Source organism: Passer domesticus, chromosome 1, assembly GCF_036417665.1.
Source record: "Passer domesticus isolate bPasDom1 chromosome 1, bPasDom1.hap1, whole genome shotgun sequence".
NCBI lineage: Eukaryota > Metazoa > Chordata > Aves > Passeriformes > Passeridae > Passer > Passer domesticus.
In genome coordinates this window covers 130,365,091-130,384,051 of record NC_087474.1, presented here as the reverse complement: position 1 = coordinate 130,384,051, position 18,961 = coordinate 130,365,091, and the positions used below count along the sequence as shown (strand labels likewise).

The 18,961-nt window shown below is 37.2% G+C and overlaps 1 long non-coding RNA gene across 1 annotated transcript; it reads right to left on the bottom strand.

Annotated features, from left to right (window-relative positions):
• Positions 1 to 363: 363 nt before the first annotated feature.
• Positions 364 to 17,459, bottom strand: LOC135289552 (uncharacterized). The gene is made up of 3 exons (XR_010352300.1): positions 17,328 to 17,459; positions 9,851 to 10,054; positions 364 to 5,183 (listed from the first exon to the last, which is right to left on the bottom strand). It is a non-coding gene; the product is annotated as an uncharacterized LOC135289552 (long non-coding RNA).
• Positions 17,460 to 18,961: the final 1,502 nt, after the last annotated feature.

The following is an 18,961-nucleotide window of genomic DNA, read 5'->3' as shown; positions in this document are numbered from 1 at the left end:
TGTTTTGTTGAACCTCATACAGCTGGTCTTGGCCTATTGATTCAACCTGTTCAGATCCCTCTGCAAAGCCTTCCTGCCCTCCAGCAGATCAGCCCAGCCTGGTGTCATCCACAAACTGGGTGTGGATGTCCTTGATGCCCTCATCCAGATCATTGATAAAGATTTAAACAGGACTGGCCCCAAAAATGAGCCCTCAGAAACATCACTAGTGACTGGCTGCCAAAGGGCTGTTTGCAACCAAGCAGCAGATCCAGACAGAATAACTCCAGCTACTTTGAGTTACAAGAAAAAGAAAGGAAAATCAAGGACAGTATAAACCTAACATTGCAAATTTCCAGAAAACAGAGTAAAAACACTCAGGATTTATTTTTGCTGCATAAATATTTAAATTAAATATAGACATGAAAAGGTCAAGCTTGCTCCTCCAGGAAGCCAAGGAACAATCTGAGTTTCCTTTTCAGATTTTGAATAAAGTTATGTAAAGATGTCTTCAAATGTGGTTAAGGATGGGAGAGAGGAACACCCATTCCTGTGGAGTTACTCTGTGGAAGAAGACTGGAGCTCCTGAAGGCATTTGGATGGACTTCTACATGCCAGAAGTTATGAGTCGTGTCTGAGACACAGTGAACCTGAAAAGACTGGAGAAAAATGCTGCTAGAGCCACAGAACCACAAGTATTTGTGTACATATAATATAAATATCAGTATAAAAATCCTGATTCCAAAAATCAGCCTTATATCATTGTCTGAGCACTGCATTATCATGATGTGCTTTTTCATAGAACATCTATAATTTCATCTATAATTTTATTTGACTTTCTAAACTTTTTATTTGACTTTATAAACGTTTTATAGGCTCTCCTAGAACATTCACTAAAATATTACGAACTGTCTTTACTCTTATTGAATAGTGCTTTACAATTCTCCAGATTCGTTCTGATTAAGTACAAAGGCTACAGGGTGTCACATTTGAAGTATTTTGGTGTTTTTATTAAGGAACCTAAACAACTGACCTACTCCTAAAGAAATGACATTCATTGTTACATATTTTTAAAAAGTGATCAAGATTTCAAATGTTCTCTGTACTCAATACTGGGAGCAAGAACTAAATATTTCTGGAGATCATTTAGGAACCTCAGTGGAAGCAAATCATGGTACATTTCGTTTGTGCCATGTGAGCCAATTACTTTTGAAAATCAGATTTTTTTCAGCATACTCTCTGTATGTCAGAGTGAGCAGTACATGTGTCTGGGTATTGTAAACTATCTGTTTTGGTTAGCATTCCTATCAGCAAACCACGTGCTAGGGTACAGCTGAGGAGTGAGAACAGTAAGGTTAGTTAGCAAAGGAATCAAAGAAGAATATCTTGAAAATTCACATATTCCAGTATATATTGAAAATTCAGATAATATTAGAAACATATGAGGGACGGTTTCCACAGCTTGTTGTCACAAAAAATTACAAATGCTGTTTCAGAAAGTGTTTTTGCAGTTATACGAACCAGGTTACTGAAGGAAATTTCAGACTGTTTATTTATTCTTTAGTTGAAGTTTAACTTAAAATTATTTTGGCATGGAGTATCTGAAGAAATATGACATATTTGGATGGCAGTGCCCCTTACACAATGGCCAGAGTGTTTTGCTGGGAGAAACAAACACAGCAGGAGTCAAACTGAGCACTGGTTAATGGCAGCTTGAGACAGATATCCAAAGAATTCATGAGATAGCTTAAAGAAAATGTAAATAAAATGAAGACTCACCATCAGAAATCTTTATTTTAAAAGATCACTGAGTATCATTGCTAGACTATGTATTCCAATCCAATACCTTCAGACTGAGGTCTAAGTTAATGGTAAAGAAGGGACAAAAAGGAAAGTGATATGCATATAATACACAGACATCTCCCTCAAAAACCCATCCCACCAAACCCAAAACCTTACAACTGTAGCTGACTCCCAGCATATTTTGTTGAAATCAGAACACAGCTGTACCCTAGCTGCAGAACAGCTTCCAGATACGCCCTTCTGTCTGCATGTCTGAACAAATTATACCAGTTTTTCCACCCTGCACCAGGGGATTTATTAGAAGAGCACCACAATGGATTTACAAGTTTATGTTAGCTAGGAAAAAAAAGTATTGGGTTGTTTGGAGCAGTATTAGGGCCTTCAGGACTGGTATTTTGCATGTAACCTGAAGGTGTTTCCAGTAGTAAAATATCTCAGGACCAAGTTATTACTCCAGACATGACATTGGTCCATCTTTGTATCATTTCTGTACACCTCTGCACATCTCAGAAAAATCTGTGAGTTGTTCTGCCTCAGTAGATACAATGCTGAGTTTTTCAAGTGATCTCAGAGAATATTAGGTTGGTATGGCCCATGAAAAAAGCAATACATTTGTTTCTTTGATGTTTTAGAAGATTTTGACAAAGGTTAGTCAAAATAAGGTGGAAGGAGAGTCACCCCACGCACTTCTAAAGATAACAACAAAAGAGAAATCATCAAATGAATAATATACTTACTTTTAATTGTCCCTTTTCTGCTTAAGCGATATCTTTAACATTTTAATTAACAATGATAAATTTATCTTGGAATAAAAAAGGAACAGGAGAGCAGAATTTGTAAAATTGTGTGTTATTCAAACAGGTCATTTAGTTATAAGAATGTATTCTACAAATCTGGAAATCCATTCACAGATGCTATTAATATTGTTCAAACTGCTAAAATATGGTGTAAATATTTTCAGCATTGACAAACCAAAAGAGAAATATTTTCTTCACTTTTTTATCCCATCACAGCTTTCATGAATCTGCCCAAGTACAATGTAGGCTAGACGAGAGCTTAGGAAGGGTTCTGACTTTATCTTTCACTTACATTATTTCTTACAAGATGTGGCCTGTTAGCTTAGAAATATATTCACCCTGATTTTTCTTTTATAGTCTTCCGATAGTTAGAAATAATTTTGCATTGCCTTTCTTGATAGAAGTAATTTTTCTCCTAAATGTATATTTTTGTTCTAAAACAACAAACCACCCCCAAATTTTATATGGCATTTCATATCTTAAAAGTACCTCTGTAGGCAGTATACTGTCAACATCTTAAACTAGTAAAGCTGAAGTACATTTGATCAATCCTAAAAGACCGTCTTGTTACAGAGATCCATTCCTCAATGAATAAATATAAACCACCTATCATTTTACATAAGCGACTGATCTTAATGCAGGGTAGTAAATATTTCAACATCTGAAGATTTTCTCTGAAAGACATGCTCCTAAGACACTAACACTTTGGATATTATCTAGTTAGAGTGAGAGAAAGGTATCTGCCCCAAATTTCCCATCTTATCCAATGCTCTGTCCAGTAGTCATTTCCTCTCTTTTAAACCATAACAAATTGTCTGTGGTAGGCACTGACAATTCCACCACTTGCATACAAAACAGAAAGAGTTTCCCCAGAAACAAATAGGCTTTATAAAACTTGTAGTTGCAAGCAGCCATTCCCAGCCTTCTTTACCCCTACTCCCAGAGGTTCCTCAGACTCTCTGATCTGCCTCCTCCTCTCCTCACATCCCTGCTTGCCTCCTGGCAACATTTGGCTGGGCAGGTTGAGTGGTGTCAACCCTGTTTATTTCAGGCAGGCATCAACATGGCAGAGATGTACCAGCATCTCCACTGGCAAAAGGTGGGAGGAAGCCCTAAAATCTTCTCATTTTCAAAAAACTTATGTGAAATTAATGTTGTTGGCAATTCTGCCCTTTTATAAAATTGGCTGAAATTACTGGATGTATTCAGAAGCCCTCACAGGGATGACATATAGCCACCCAGATTTGATTCAGGGGTACAGTGCTCCTATAAATCTCTTTCTCTTCCTCAGCATGCCCAATAGTACCACAGGCATCACAACCCACACATATGCTGCCAGGGAGGTCTGCTAAATAATGTCCTGTCTGAAGAGGAGCAGCATGATGAGCTTATATAATGTTCTGGTAACATAGAGGAATGTTACTGTAATTGAATATCTCATTGCATGTATATGTATATCTACAAACAACTTTCTCCAAATCTCATTTTCTTACCAGGTCATCTGTCCTCTGGTTGCTCTTACCAAGCAGAGCTCTGATTTCACCTGTTCCAGGATATATGATGCAGTACTTCCATGTGATTAGATAAATATGTAATAATCAATGAGAACAGATTCAGACTCTCTGTATTTTTAAGGAACAGTATTTGAAAGAGCACCATTAAATGCTCAGGTTTGACCCTCTTTAACTCCTAGGTAAAATACCCTTTTTTTTGAGTCCTTGGATTTTGTCCATAATCCATACTTAATTTTACCAAATGCTCTTCAACCAGTAGATCATGTCAGAAAATGTCAAGTAATTGATCCTCTAGACAAGACTTAATGGAAAGAAGAAAACCGGTTAGAGTAGTTGAAGGGGTTTTTTGGGTTTGGTTGGTTTTTTTTTTCCAAATATTTGAAACTTATTAAAGTTTTACACTATTAAACTTCTCAATATAGTGAAACCCTGAATGCAATGCACCTTTCACTAAAGCCTCCAGATTTAAACCTGCACGTACATCTCACTGTATAAATATATTCCATCCTGGTAAAACTGAAGAGACTTGATTCATTTACATTGGCCACAGCGAAGTATCTGAGAGGCATTTCAAGCTAAATATGGGATATACGTGGGTTGGGTATATCCCATATTTAGCTTTCCTTTCATTTCTTTGGAGATAACATTGGACTATGGTATAGTGACCACAGAGAAATGCTAGGTATTGTTGTAGGATGATGAGCTCAGGCTGTTTGTTCTGTGTGCATGAATAAATGGCCATCTGAAAGAGAACATGTTGTGTTCTACTGATGGGCTTCCTTATTGGTTTGTAGTCCTTTCTGCATCGCTGCCCCTCTCCGGGTGAGCTTTCCCATTATCTCTTCCAGCTGTGTTTTCCCAAATATGGAAACATCCTCGTGTTCTGGACGAAGCCACTCCACTGAGCGACCGAAGGTGGTGAACAGGCCTTTCCAACAGTTTTTCCTGCAGCTTTTGGAGAAGGTTTCTCGAAGATGAAGACGATGCTGGCTTCCTGGGGACACAACCAGCATCTGGCGATCCACCCAAGGGTCCCCCTGCAGCCAGGCGAGCACCACTAGGTGTCAGCGCAGCCCCGTGGATCGCAAACCTATTAAGTGACACAGGGACAACACAGTAATTAGCAAAAAGGGTTTAAAGCATATTTCTCTTTCCTTCTTATTGCTTTTAAACCACTTTTGTATTTTAACTTTTTTTCCTTCTCTTCTCTCCCCCTTATTCATTTTTCAAAATTTGATAATCCAACAATCTGGCACCCGTGGCACTTTTTGCATGCTAGATATGACGTTGGAGCAAATGCTATGTTACCATAACCTGGTCTTTGCTTTCACTCAGACTGAAACTTATTCCATAAAACTTGCAGAATCAAGAACAAAGCAGAAGCATTAAGCACAGACAGCAATCCTACTTGAACATATTTCCTTAAAATATAAGTGCACCTTATTTCTTTTTGATTTGGTATAATAATCTGTTATCTTTTTTCATGCATGTTACACTGATTTCATGCATGGGTGGAAAGGATGGATGATTTATTAGGAGAGCCCTATTCATTCTGCCAAGCAGACTTGTGTTTGAAATTGATATGTACTTAAAGAAATACAATATCTCAGGTCACAGTTATGAAAATACATTTCTGGTTGCAGATTCATTAAAGGTTTTCTTTTACAAAAATATAAGCAATAGAGATCTTAGCTGTTGCTCGTCTTTGCATTCTACACAAAAGATTATACTAATGAATGATTTGACCAGAATAATTTTCTACAGCTTCTGTTCCTGCCTTTGTATCGATTTCCATTATTCATCCATAATTATGGTACAGAGTGTTATAAAATGAGATTTGATTTTGAAACATTGCTTGTAACTGGTGACCCTTCAAAGTTTGAAAAACTGAGGCATCAGTTTAATTACATTAGTCTGTCACCAAATATTTTTTGGAAATACTTTTAGTAGGACTTGAAAACCCATTAAAATATGATTAAATTGTGAGGCCTGTAGTTCTGCTCTAATTAACATCTCCTTGCTGTAATGATAAATCACCATTCAATATAGTGGTGAGGATATTTCTAAATTGTAAGCCCTGAGTAATTTGAATGTTGCTGCCAAGGTACAGCCACCCAAATTAATAGGAGGCTGATTGATGACATTTTCTCTGAATAGAGTGCTGAAAGTAAGAGCAAAACCTCTGTGAGTTAATGAGATGGTCGCTCTTCCTTCAAGAAACTCTGGTGGTGCAAGAGTCAGAGGTTTTGTGTAGAGACTGTTCAACTCATGGTGATGTTTTACTTCCAAAGAGCAGGTCAGTGGGAGATGTTAAGACTTAATCTATTAAACTTCTGTTCTTCTAAGGCTTTTGGTGGGTTTTTTTTGGTGCTTGTTTTTTTTGTTGTTGTTGTTGGTTGGTTGGTTGTTTTTTTTTAATAATTTAGGCTTCATAATTAACAGCAAGCTGACATGGAAATGCTGGATAGTTCTTATGACCCACCCAAACCACAGACATAGATTTTTCTGTGGGTGGTAGGAAATCCTTGTGTCCTTGCATCTACTGTTCTGAAACACAGCCACTGAACTGAGAAGAAACTGCATTTTCTACTCCGGCGTACTTTCACTTATTTACTTTTACACCATGCAAGATTGTTGATTTTTTTTTTTAAAGGGGTTTAAAATCTTGATTGTTTCCACTAAATCAAAACATTAGACATTTTCACTTTAAAAATGAAATTTTAAAATTAATATCGGCAGTCTGGCTGTTCTGAACATGTAAAGATATGAAACAAAAACTTATGTTCACTGAAATAAAAAATTTATTTGATATGCTCTTCACTGGTCATTACCATTTAGGAGAGATTTTGTGATTATAACAGATATTCTAGGAAAACATCAGTTCAGTGATCAGAAGTTGTGAAGAATCAAATTGAGTGTCCAAAATTATTAGAGAAGAAATAGAGAATAAAACAGAGATCATTATTGAAACACTTTACAAATCCATGGGGAGCTCACATCTTGAAGAACTGAAGAACTGGTATAATTCCAGTCATCCCATTTCAAAAAATCAAAAAACCAAAAAAAACCAAACCAAACCAAACAAACAAAACAAAACAAAACAAAACAAAACAAAACAAAACAAACAAACAAACAAAAAACCACAAAAAACCCCCACAGAACTGGAAGAGACGGGGACAAAAAGGGAAAAAATATTATCAAAATTATGTGAGTTTTTCATAAAAAGGGTCAACAAACATACTGCAACTCTCCATCCTGTGAAGATATGAGGGATAACTTATAAAATTCTTCAAAATCATGAATAGCATTAAAAAGTTGAATGGAGGGCAACAACACAGTGTCTTATACATTACAAAACCTAGGTATACTGAAAGAAACAATAAAAGAGAAGCTCAAAATAAGTAAAAGGATAAGACTGCTTCAAATAACATTCCTTTAAACTGTGGAAAAATGTTTAATAAATTTAAAAGTTTAATAAAACTCTTCAAAAAATGTTTGAAGAGTTTTATTAAAAAAAAAACCACTGAGTGGTCTTAAATCTGTGGATCTTTGTGATATCCGTGTGATTTCATGCAGAGTTTTGCTTGTGGGGAATCCGACTGTCTGAGGCCCATCACATTCATTTCAGAGCAGTGCATTCAAATTTAGTTCATTGCAAACCAAGCCACAGAAGTTTTAATAACTGTGGCCAGGTCAGATTCTGCCAGGAGAAGGTCCAATCTCACTGGTCATAAATGAAAGAAGACTTTTATGGTGTTTCTTGTCATGTGGTGTAATGAGAAATGCAGAACCACACTGAGGCTGCCTGCCACCTCAAGAAATGAGAGCAGCTGTCCCTCAAGCAAAAATTTTATTACTGTGTTGGTTACTTGTCCAAAATGTTTTCCTCTGCCTATCAATATTGCTTTTACTGTGCCCAAGTTTAGTTCAGCCAGCTGTTCCTAGTCATAACACTAACCCCTCCTAGGTTCCAGGACACCTGGAGTGGGGTAGTTCATGGCAATTTGTTTTATTGGTTGGCAATGAGTAGAAAGTTAATTTACTGAATGAGAAAGTGATGTAGAGCTGAATGTCACAATGTATCCCTAGCATTTTTGTCTACTGAGCATGACAGTTTCCCCAGAGAAGTTGTACAGGTAAATGGAATGTAAATGGAATGAGAGGAGAGACAGTTTGGACAGTTTGTAGCATTTCCAGTCCAACACTGGAATTCATATCTATTCATATGTACCAATCCTCTCTGTAAAACTGACAGCCACTAGTGAAGTTCAGATTTTTAAGATTTCTGTCTTCAACATAATCCTTCAACATGTCCTATAGAGTAGTCTTATTTAACTGTGAATCTTAGGTTTTACCGGTCCCTAAAAATATAGGACATCTAATATAATTTAAAAGGAGAGGTTATTGTGAACAATTTAAAAACTTTCATGATAAACAACCTAACAATAATCTTTAAGAAGCTGTTTTTCCTCTACCTACCTTTCAGACACGCAGAAGAGGAACTATAAATCCTTAAATTGCTATAAACATTTCTTTGGGTTACATTACGTCCCTTGGTGCTCCAAAAGTGCTGAACTCAAGTGAGTTTTTAATTTTGCGGGGTTAATAACCATCAGTTCAGTGTGACTCTCATAATACTGCTGGCTCTAAAAGTGTGTAAGTGACCTATTGATTTCCTTGGCATTTTGTGGCTTGTTCTGATATGAGCACAGGGTTTTTTGAAGTCATCTTGCTGCAATGACAAACAGTCAATATACTCTGCCAGTGCTCAGTTATTGAAACCTTTTACCCAGTGGTTAGATAGTGTTGCCTGGAAAGGTACTGATTGAGCCATGTTGCTGGCTTATACTGAAGGCTTTTTAAGGAGCTCCTCACTCAGCTGTGAATGTTTCAGTTCGTGGAGCATTCTTTATTTGCTTAGCCTTGTTCTTCCCCTTAAATTACGCATTAAATATAAATCTGCATCCTGATACATCACAAAGACAACGCTGTACTTCTAGCAGACAGCAACCCAGAGAGGTGATGTAATGTTTTTGGACTGTCTCAGCTCCCTGGAGCGAGACAGGTTGGAATTCCCCACATGTCAAAGATCTGCCCCCCTATGAGATATAAACATAGGTTAGCTTAGCTTAAATCTGGTGGCAAGCAGTGCTGCACATGCTGGCAGAACTCCTTTCTGTCTTTCAAAGAGTAATAAATAAATAGATCCCCAAATTCTCAAAGGTAACTTATGTGGTTATCTCATGATGTGAAAAAGGATGCAATGCTGGTTTGCCCTTTTGCAGAGGTCATCTTTTCTGCCCCAACAGGACACCACTGTGTGAAGTGTGCCCTCTTTTGCCTGACACTTCCCTTGAGTCTGGTGAACAGACTCTTTGCAACTTAATCCTTACCACTGGCAGATTGGTCTTGTCCCTGTTGCTGACTCAGCTTTGTCTCACTTCACCTTCTTTACTGCCCATTCCCCTCAACCTGCATCTGTCAGGAACTGTGCACGCCCTCCATTTCTTTTCTTTGATGTGAGTGATAGGGAATGTAACTTTTTCCTATACAATACCCATACCAAAACGTGCTATCACTACACTTTTCTGTCCCTACTGTGCAAATGATCTATTTGTATATGTGAGCTGTCTGGGAGAGGAATGTCAAAGACCAGGTGACATTGAGTCTCCCCTCTACATCTGTTAGTGTATGAAATCCCCTGCAACACCCCTGCCCTTCAGTCACTGATCTCACACAAACAAAAGCTCTACTCACAGTTCTTGTAGAGGGAAGAGCTGAGAGGAGAAAGGGAATAGGATGGAAAAATAGAGCTCATTTTCCATCTCTTCTCCTCTGACATCACACATGTTGTGCCATCTCTCAGAACCAGGATGTAGAGGTGCAGGGCAGTGGCATGCAGAGCCAAACATCTTTGTGCACAGGGCTTAAGGGGTGCCATCAGCTCTGGCATTACCAATCCTGCAATAGAAATGCAGACACTGTTTTTTTCTTTTGTATCACAGCACTACAAAATCATTTGTGGGGTTTTTTTAATGCTACTCCAAGGCAGAATTCCTGCGAGGAGTGAAGACTTCAGCTTATGCTCTATTTACTTTCATTTTTGAATAAGACCATAAACAGTGTTGAAAGTAAGGCTATAAGTTCACCTCAGCTAACTATTCAGTCACAAAAACAACCATATTTGTATTATACCCTATGTTTTCTCATAAACTCTATAAGCATGAAGTACCAAAATTCTTTCCCATGAATCCCAGAAAAGAGTAAAACCTTCAGGTAGAAATCAAATCAAATGCTCTTTCAGAAAAAGTATATAAGAATTGATTCCTCCTTCAGGACACCTCTCAACTGAAAGCTTACTGCAGAAGAATAAAAACTTGGAAAGGAAATTTAAAAGACCTGTTCACAAGTATGAGTCTGAGTTTCTTACCGTTAAGGAGAGTAAGGAAACAGTAAGGAAAATTAGAATAAATTGCATGCCTTTGTGAAGTCAGTTAAAGAATATTAAAACTACACAGATGCATGCACTCAGGGGTAGTGTCCTTTGACCATTCCTGCTTCTAGCTGCTTCACACATTAATTCATTCCCATGATATTTAAATTGTTTAAGCACATGCACATGAAAATAAAATCCTTAGCTGAATCATCCTAATTTTCTTGAAAGATCCCATGCACAGATGATCTTACAGTAAAATTGATTAGGATTTATTCAGAAAATGACACAGATATAAATTATGTTCTATGCTGGCTTGCAAGGCTGCTGTTCTTTGAAATTCCTACCTAGCCTAAAAAACACCAGCTAAAATGAGGAGAGCCTGTCACTGAGGTGATAAAGCTGACAGACAACTTAATTATCTTGGCCAAGGAGAATTTGCTTGCTTGGACAATTGGAAGTGAGGAAGCCAGCTTGCTTTTAGTATCCCAGCAATAATTATGTCTATTATAATAGTCAGGACACGGTACTTTCCAGTCACTGTCTCTACAAAAATATATGATGGGAATTGTATTTGAAATAAGTGTTATGAGATGTGTTCTCTGGAACAAGTAAACCTTTCATATTGTGGGGATAAGCTCTACAGAACTGTGTGAATCACTGAAACAAAGCAGCCCCTCTGTTTGCATGGAGAGTGAATGATGACCAGGTGTGTCTCAGCTGGAAAATCAGAGCATGAGCATAGCCTACTGGCTTCTGGTAAAATTGCATTAGCAGTAATTGCTTTTGAAAGGGGCTTTGCTGTTTAAGATTTCACATGAACTGCAAAAAATTTTCCCTCCTTCAAACTTTTGCACATGGTACTAATGGAAAATCAAAAATAAGTGTTTGATACCCTAACTAGTGAGTTACTAAAGCTACTGCTAACACTCCAAACTACATCCTGAATAAAATCAAAATGAATTTGCTTATTTTATTGCTTATTTCAAGAAATATCATGACCTATGTGTTTCCCTATAGCCCATGAAGTTAAAAGTCTTTCTTAGTTTTGCATCTTAATAAGTTAGAGCAATATGGTCATCCACATACAGATATTCTGGGTAGGATAAAAGAAAACTGCAGAAATACATATTAAGTTACGTCATTAAAGGAGTTAAAATTGATGAAAGAAAATTGACCTCTACTTGAAGGCTTTAGCTGAAACTGCATTCACTGTCTGCATGTAAGCATGTGGCTATGAAATATGGCAATAACAGCTCAAAAGTCAGAATTAATATTTTGCTTTTGTGGCACCCTTTTATTCACTAAGTATGATTTTTAGCCATTCCAGCTTTAGCAGCTCTTAGTTCTTTTCTAGAGCAAACCTTGCATTGCTCCTAAGGAGAGCTTGTATCTTCACAGGGAACGGGTGCAGCGCTGCACCACACACTTCTTAAACACGATGGCTGTCTCATCTTGGTACCATACAACTCTCTAATACCTCTCAGGAACTTCTTGCTTCCCTTTAAACAGAGTTTGCAAAGACCATCTGGTCTTTATTTAGCCTTGCACATGTATGAATCTGTCTGTGTCATATGTCAGCTACCACTGAATGAAAACAGCAGAAAGGGACAGTGCAGCACCTGCACAGAGCCAGCACAGGGCTGGGTGCTTCAGTGCATCACACTTCAGCAGCAGGCAGGTGAATGAAGTAAGGAGGCTGCACACCTCCAAAAAGATCTGGGTGTTTGCTCAAATCTGGGTCTGGGGTCCTTCTGTGAACAGTCTATGAAACATGACACATTATCAATTAATGATAATTTTGATAACCAAAACCAGCAGCAAATGAATTTTCTTGGCAGAATGTTTGCTTTAACCTTGAATCATCTAAACATATACAGCCTGTAGATGTCAAGGAGAAGAGTTGCATGCCAGCCAGAGGACCTTAAAAGTTGTTATCAAATCTCTCAGAGTAGATGGGAGGCTGATAACACGCTTGTTGTCTTTGGCTTGTTTCAGTTTCCTTACTTTCAATCTCATTGCTGATCTCCAGCAGCTTCTCTGCTTGCAATTCTTATTTGACCTTTTTGTTGCAAAGTTATTGTGAAGGCTTTAAATAGTTCTTTATGAGATCTCAGTGGGTATTTCAATCTGAAATTCAGGAATAGTTCTTGTTATAATCCTAAGAATCAGCATATACAAGCTGACCTGCAGCTCAGTGTTCATTTCTGTCCCAGATGTCTATTGTCTCTCACAGTAGGTACAGAAGAGCACAGTATAAGGAAGAAAACTGTTTATTAAAACTGCTGTGAAACAGGAATTACAGGGTTAGTGTGAAAATTTGAATTCTTGAACTGAAATGTCCTTAGCGTTATTTTGAACTTTTTTGGTTACTGATAATGTTACAATAATAAGAATTCATTTATTTTCCCAACAGAAGTAATATGATGTATTTTACAGCCAAGTTGCTTCTAAATCAGTTCAGTTGTAAAAATCTGCAGCTTAAGAATAGGTTCTTATTCTTCTCCTAGAAATTTATCTGCAAATTGAAAATGCATTTGTGCTATCAGAGTTTAGATGGACTAATCATATCCCCAAACTGCAAAAGAAAACTGGTTCCATTTCTTTGGTGATTAAAAAAGAGACAGTCTGTGCAATTAGAGCTTGAATATTTTTTTAATAAAAACCTGAAGATTACATAGTATTCTGATTTTTTCCTGATGCTGATTTGCAATTTATTTTCCCAGATGAACTCAAACAAGTACATTAGAATTACATCCACTAATTTCCATGGAACTTTTCTTTGAAGAACATTATTAATCATTATGAGGAAGGGAAAATAAATAAAAATAATACCTAATATTTGTGAAAAAATAGGAGTATATGGACCAGAATGGTTTTTTTGGGAGAAGGAAAGAAGCGGGGGGGGGGGGGGGGGTGCTGCAGTGATGACCATTAAAGTGAGAATTATGGGAGAATTTCTCTTTTAACAGAAAGATTCTGAAACCTTGTATTCCTGCACAGCAAGATAGATAAGCTCTGTTATACAAATAATTATTGCTGTTGCCACACTCCACATGGTCCCACTCTTATTTTTATTTTTAAATTGACACCTTTCCTTCTACTATTCATTCCATTTCATCACCAGCTTATGTTTTTTTGCTTCCCATTTATCAGAGAAAAAGAAAAGTTATTCTCATAAAGAGAAGTTAAGCTAGAGGGATTTGTGTTTCTATTTTGCTCAGTGTCACTTAGACAAAAGCTCACAGCAATAAAACACAGTTTGTATTGGAACATGTAGTAGTTTGTTGATTATTTGTGATATAGCAAATGTGCTTTCTTTAAGAGTTTTCAGTTGCAACAGCAATGTAAATATTTCTTTGACTTTAAATGCTTCACCTCTAGCACTTTCTACCAGAATTTTCCTCTGCATGGGAAAAATACACATCCTTTAATCTCATTTCTAAGGCAATGATTTGCAATGACACAGTGGCACTGAATCAGGTGCAGTGTCCATCAGCTGTGAAATCTTGGCTGATTTCAGGCAGAATCTTGTAATAGGCTGAATTAGCCACAGCCCATTTTACTAGTTACTGCATGTTGCTTCACTCTAAATAGAACTGGGCTATTTTATGGCAGCCACACCCTTTAGCTCCACTTTTTAGTTAGCCCTTCCTAACACTTTAGGAAGTGTTGTGTAACTAATATTTCCTTTTGTTTCCAAGGAAAATACAGCTCCCATCTCCAGGCTAAGACATTCTGATAAGTATCTTGCTACTAAAGAGCATGAAATTGAAATGGACCCAGTGCACTCTGCCCTTTTATCCAAATGATAACCAAAGCATTGTTCTGACTTTCTGATTTCCATCCCCAAACCTGAATGACAGTTTTAAACATTGTCTGATAGGGTAGGCCTCATAGAGCCCTTAAAATCACTGTACTTCACTTTTCGTTTCAGTAGTGATTAGCAAAGGACTCAAAAAGTCTTTGTTGACCATAAATTAACATGAGCTGCCCAGGTTTTGGTACAAAAATATATGACTAGTGCTCTGTTCAAACTGAATGGCATAAATCCCTGGGGATGTGCTTATCAAAACAGGACCATGTGTTCTGCATTATTAACTAAGGGCTGTTTACTCAGATAAGTCAATATGTAGCAGAAATTCTGAAAGAACATTTTGTTCCACAAAAAGAGTTGAGCTGAAAATATATTCAAGCTTTAGCTTTCATATTGGTCAACCTTTTGTTTTCATCTTTCATACCAGCGGGGTAGTGGAAATCCCATTTCCCAGATAGCACAAGCTGGCTGAGAGCAATCATTTTCTTCATTTCATTTAATTTCTTGTGCAGAATGGGCTAAGGATATAGCCTGGAGGCACCCCAGGGTTCGATGCACTAAGATGCCAAAGCACTAAATTGAACAGGAAATTCAGAATAAAAACAAATAGCAACAAAATCTATGTGAAATGCTCAGAAAGTAATTCTAGTACCTCAGAGTACTCAGCATTATCTTTCTCCCGACTGACAATAACATACATAAAAAATATATAGCAGCAGCAGGGTAACGGGGCTGTTTCTATAGTCAACCAGAGGACAGTTAGAGATTATTCTGATACTCATTTCTTTATGTAAGGTGCTCTCTTTCTACATATTCCCCCACATGGCGCATAATATTTCCCTCTCTTGGAGGATTTCTATAATGAGAATAAATTGTCTCAGGGCAGAGAGTGAGTGCCACCTTTCCTCTGCTTTTTGTGTTTGTCCAAAGGGAACATAAAATGTAAATGAATCAAAATAGAAATGTTTTGCCCACTGTGGACTCATACAATTCCTAACTCATTTTTCACTTGTGAAAAGGAATATACAAAATTGATGGTATTTAAGAAGCCGCTCATGAATTACTTTGCTTATGATTTGCACACCATACTCTTATGTGCAGCTCTAGGCAGAGCAATGTCTCTTAGAAAGTTTCATCATGCATTAGGGTAAAGAAATAAAATTTGTATTTTGGAAATTGGACATTGAACATTATACTTTGATATTGTTAGTATTTTTTAGTTGGTAATAAAAGGTTTCTGGGCAGTAAGATCAGTTTTAAGGCCAAATCAAAAAGTGATCATCAAGAGGCCATAAAAATGGCTTCAATAAAAAGAAAACAGTAGCAGTAAGTTTACATTAGGTCAGCTGGGCAGCTGAGAATAGCCTGGTCACTTCTAGAAATTATATAAAGAAACAAGTACTTCAAGTTTGAAATGTAATGTAATGATAATTTTTAGATGTTAAGTAGCATCTGTTTATGGCAGTGCACTGAGATAGTTAGCACTGATATAGAAGTGAGTCTTGTTAGCAAGTCTAGCAAATTCATGTCTGGGTTTTGGCTTTTCCATACCATGGAGCCTTAGCTTCCTCTTCATGGCAGTTACTGAAAGAAACTTTGAATCAGTTGAATTTATTCATAGACTTCACTAGAACCAGCATAATTTTTTACAACAGTTTTGTTAAAGAATTTAGGTGCTTAGACTGATAAATCATAGAAGTTATGAAAGCAAAACCTAATTTTGTTTGTTTTCATCAGTATTTTTGAACTAAACAAACCATTTTCCTGTTCATCTATCCTAAGACAAAAAAAAAGTACATTTTAAGTACCTGGACAGTGTCACTAACTGCTTTGCTAAATCAAATCTTTGACATGGAGTGAGGAATGGCTATCCTACATTTTGTCATTCAGTGACACAGTGTAATCTCAACAAAAGTATTATTCATAATTTCTTCATAAACGTTACACACAGACATCTGTAAAGTATTTGAACTGATTGGTATGACAGACAGTATAGATGTGCTATAATATGTACACAAATTATACTAACAGCTTTGTAAAGACTTGGTCTTGTAGTAAATCATAACATGAGCTCTCCCCTGGACTTGTACCAATGTGCGCCTGTGTCCCCTCCTGTGCTGCAGCACCGAGCAGGTTTGTGTGCTCGTGAGCAGCAAGCCGTGCTGTATATGCAGGGGATTGCTTTAGCAGCTCTTCTGTCAGGGCTCCACTTAACCCTTCAGTATTAAACACATAAATACTTCAGTGAGAGCACAGTGAGAACATGGAGGAAACTAACTTCATTTCTGAATTTCCTTCCATAATACCCTTGAATTTTTTCACATAGTTCTCTCTCAAGCCTACTTTTGTTACTTCCTAACTTTTCATGAGGTCAGTTCTGAGTTTTTGCTGTGGAATGATGCCCTTATTTCAGAGAAAATGTAGAAGGCAAACCACTAAAACACTTGTATTACTCATGCCTAGAAGAACAAACCTAAAAATAAAATGAAATAATGAACTTATCATTCCTTCTGCTTATTTTCTATGAATAAATTAATTAATGAATTGTAGCTCTAAACATTGTTTTTTTTTAAATTCCATGTGGAATGTATATTTCAACTAACACTGGAAATTAATATTTCTCTGTTTCTCTCAAGTTTTGGGTTTTTTATTATCCAGTGACTTATTGCTCACTGCCTTCATTACCACCATAGAAAACACATTAATCAGCTAGGAGAACCCCATCTATTTTTACCAGAACACAGAAACTATTTCAAAGACAATAATTCTAATTCCAGGAAGAATTTTATAAAAAAATAAGAAATAGCAAATGTATCTCAAATAAAGAGCTATTCCATGACAGAAACAAAAGGGGAAAGATGTAACAGCAGACATTTGTCATGAGGTTTTACTGGAGATGCTGGTAAACTACTTTGCTTTGAAAGGGAATTCAAGAGAACCCTCTGCTCTACAGACCAGCTGCCTGTGTTTTCATAGCACCGTACCTGCTCCCTCTTGTGGCTGCTTCCCAGGGATTTTTCCTGTCAACATCAGGCAGGCCACAATTATGAGAAGGTGAGCTCTGAACAGAGATTCTACACCTTAGTTGTACTGCATATGCACTCCACAGGTTTCCTTAGAGACCATTTTTCCCTTAACATCATAGAATGACAGAATCATAGAACGGTTTGGGTTGGAAGGGGATCTTGAAGGTCATCTAGTTCCAATCTCCCTGCCGTGGGCAGGGACACCCACAACCAGATCAGTGCTCAGAGCCCCATCCAGCCTGGCCTTGAACCCCTCCAGGGGTGGCCATCCACAACTTCTCTGGGCACCCTGTTCCAATACCTCATTACCTCACAGAATTTTTTCCTGCTATCTGATCTAAACCTAACTTCTTTCAGATTAAAGCTATTACCCCCACTCATATCAATACATTCTCTTATAATAAGTATCTCCCTCTTTTTTACAAGTTCCCTTTAAGTGCTGGAAAGCTGCAATTAGGTCACCCAAAGCCTTCTCTTTTCTAAAAAAGAGAATTTTCCCAATTCTCTCAGCCTTTTTTAGCTCAGTTAGGTGCAAAGTGTGTTTATTCAGGAGTAGATTTATTGAAAGCAGTCAGTTTCCTACCCATATGGACCAGGTAGGGAGAAGAATGAAATCCTGAACAGAAGCAAGTGTTTGCTGCTTTGAAAACAAAGTTAAACTAAACAAAGACAACCTTTACATTTTCTTGCGCTATTTCATTTATTTTTCTTTTTTCTTCTTTCTTCTCCTTTTTTCCTTTGTAGAATATTGTTCACAGCAAATAAGTTTCCTCTGACCACATAGCTCCTGCATGAAGTACACTGCATCTGCTCTGCTTTGTTTTGCTGCTTAAGTGTCAAGTAAAAGATTTCCAAAACTGTTCAAAAATTGTAAAACTTAAATCTTGTTAGACCCCAATGAAATTTTGAAAGAACAACACAGTTGTTACTGAACAGGGCAATGCAGGATTGTGTGTTCATCTACAGGCCACCTTAGGAGCAGCCACAAAAAATATTCATTGTTGAAGGGAAAAAACACGTATGTGGAATTCTAAAAGCAACCAAAGATAAAAATAATAGCACAGCAAACCTTTCCCCTGTGTTTTTGGAATTTTGGGCTAAAACAGAATTTTGAGGTTGCCTTAGAAATTCATTGAGGAAGATGTATGCCATTTACTACACATAAACTAGCATCATTTATTTTGCTGTGTTAAGCTCCAGGTTATTTTGTTGTTGTTTGGTTGGGTTGTTTTTTTAATTTTGTTTGTTTGTTTGTTTGTTTGTTTGGGGTTTTTGTGTGTCTGTGTGTGTTTGTTTGTGGTTTGTTTGTTTTGGTTTGGTTGGGTTTTTTGTTTGGTTGGTTTTTTGGGGTTTTTTTTGGTTTTTTGGGGTTTTTTTGGTTTTTTTTTGTTTTGTTTTGTTTTGTGTCTCTTGGCAGGGGGTGGAGAGGTTTATTTCAGTTTGTTTTGTGTTTTATGGGTTTTTGGAGTTTTTGGTGATGGTGGTTGTGGTGATTTTGTTTGGTTTGGTTTGGTTTGGTTTGGTTTGGTTTGGTTTGGTTTGGTTGGTTTGGTTTGGTTTGGTTTGGTTTGGCTTGGTTTAAATTGGGTCAG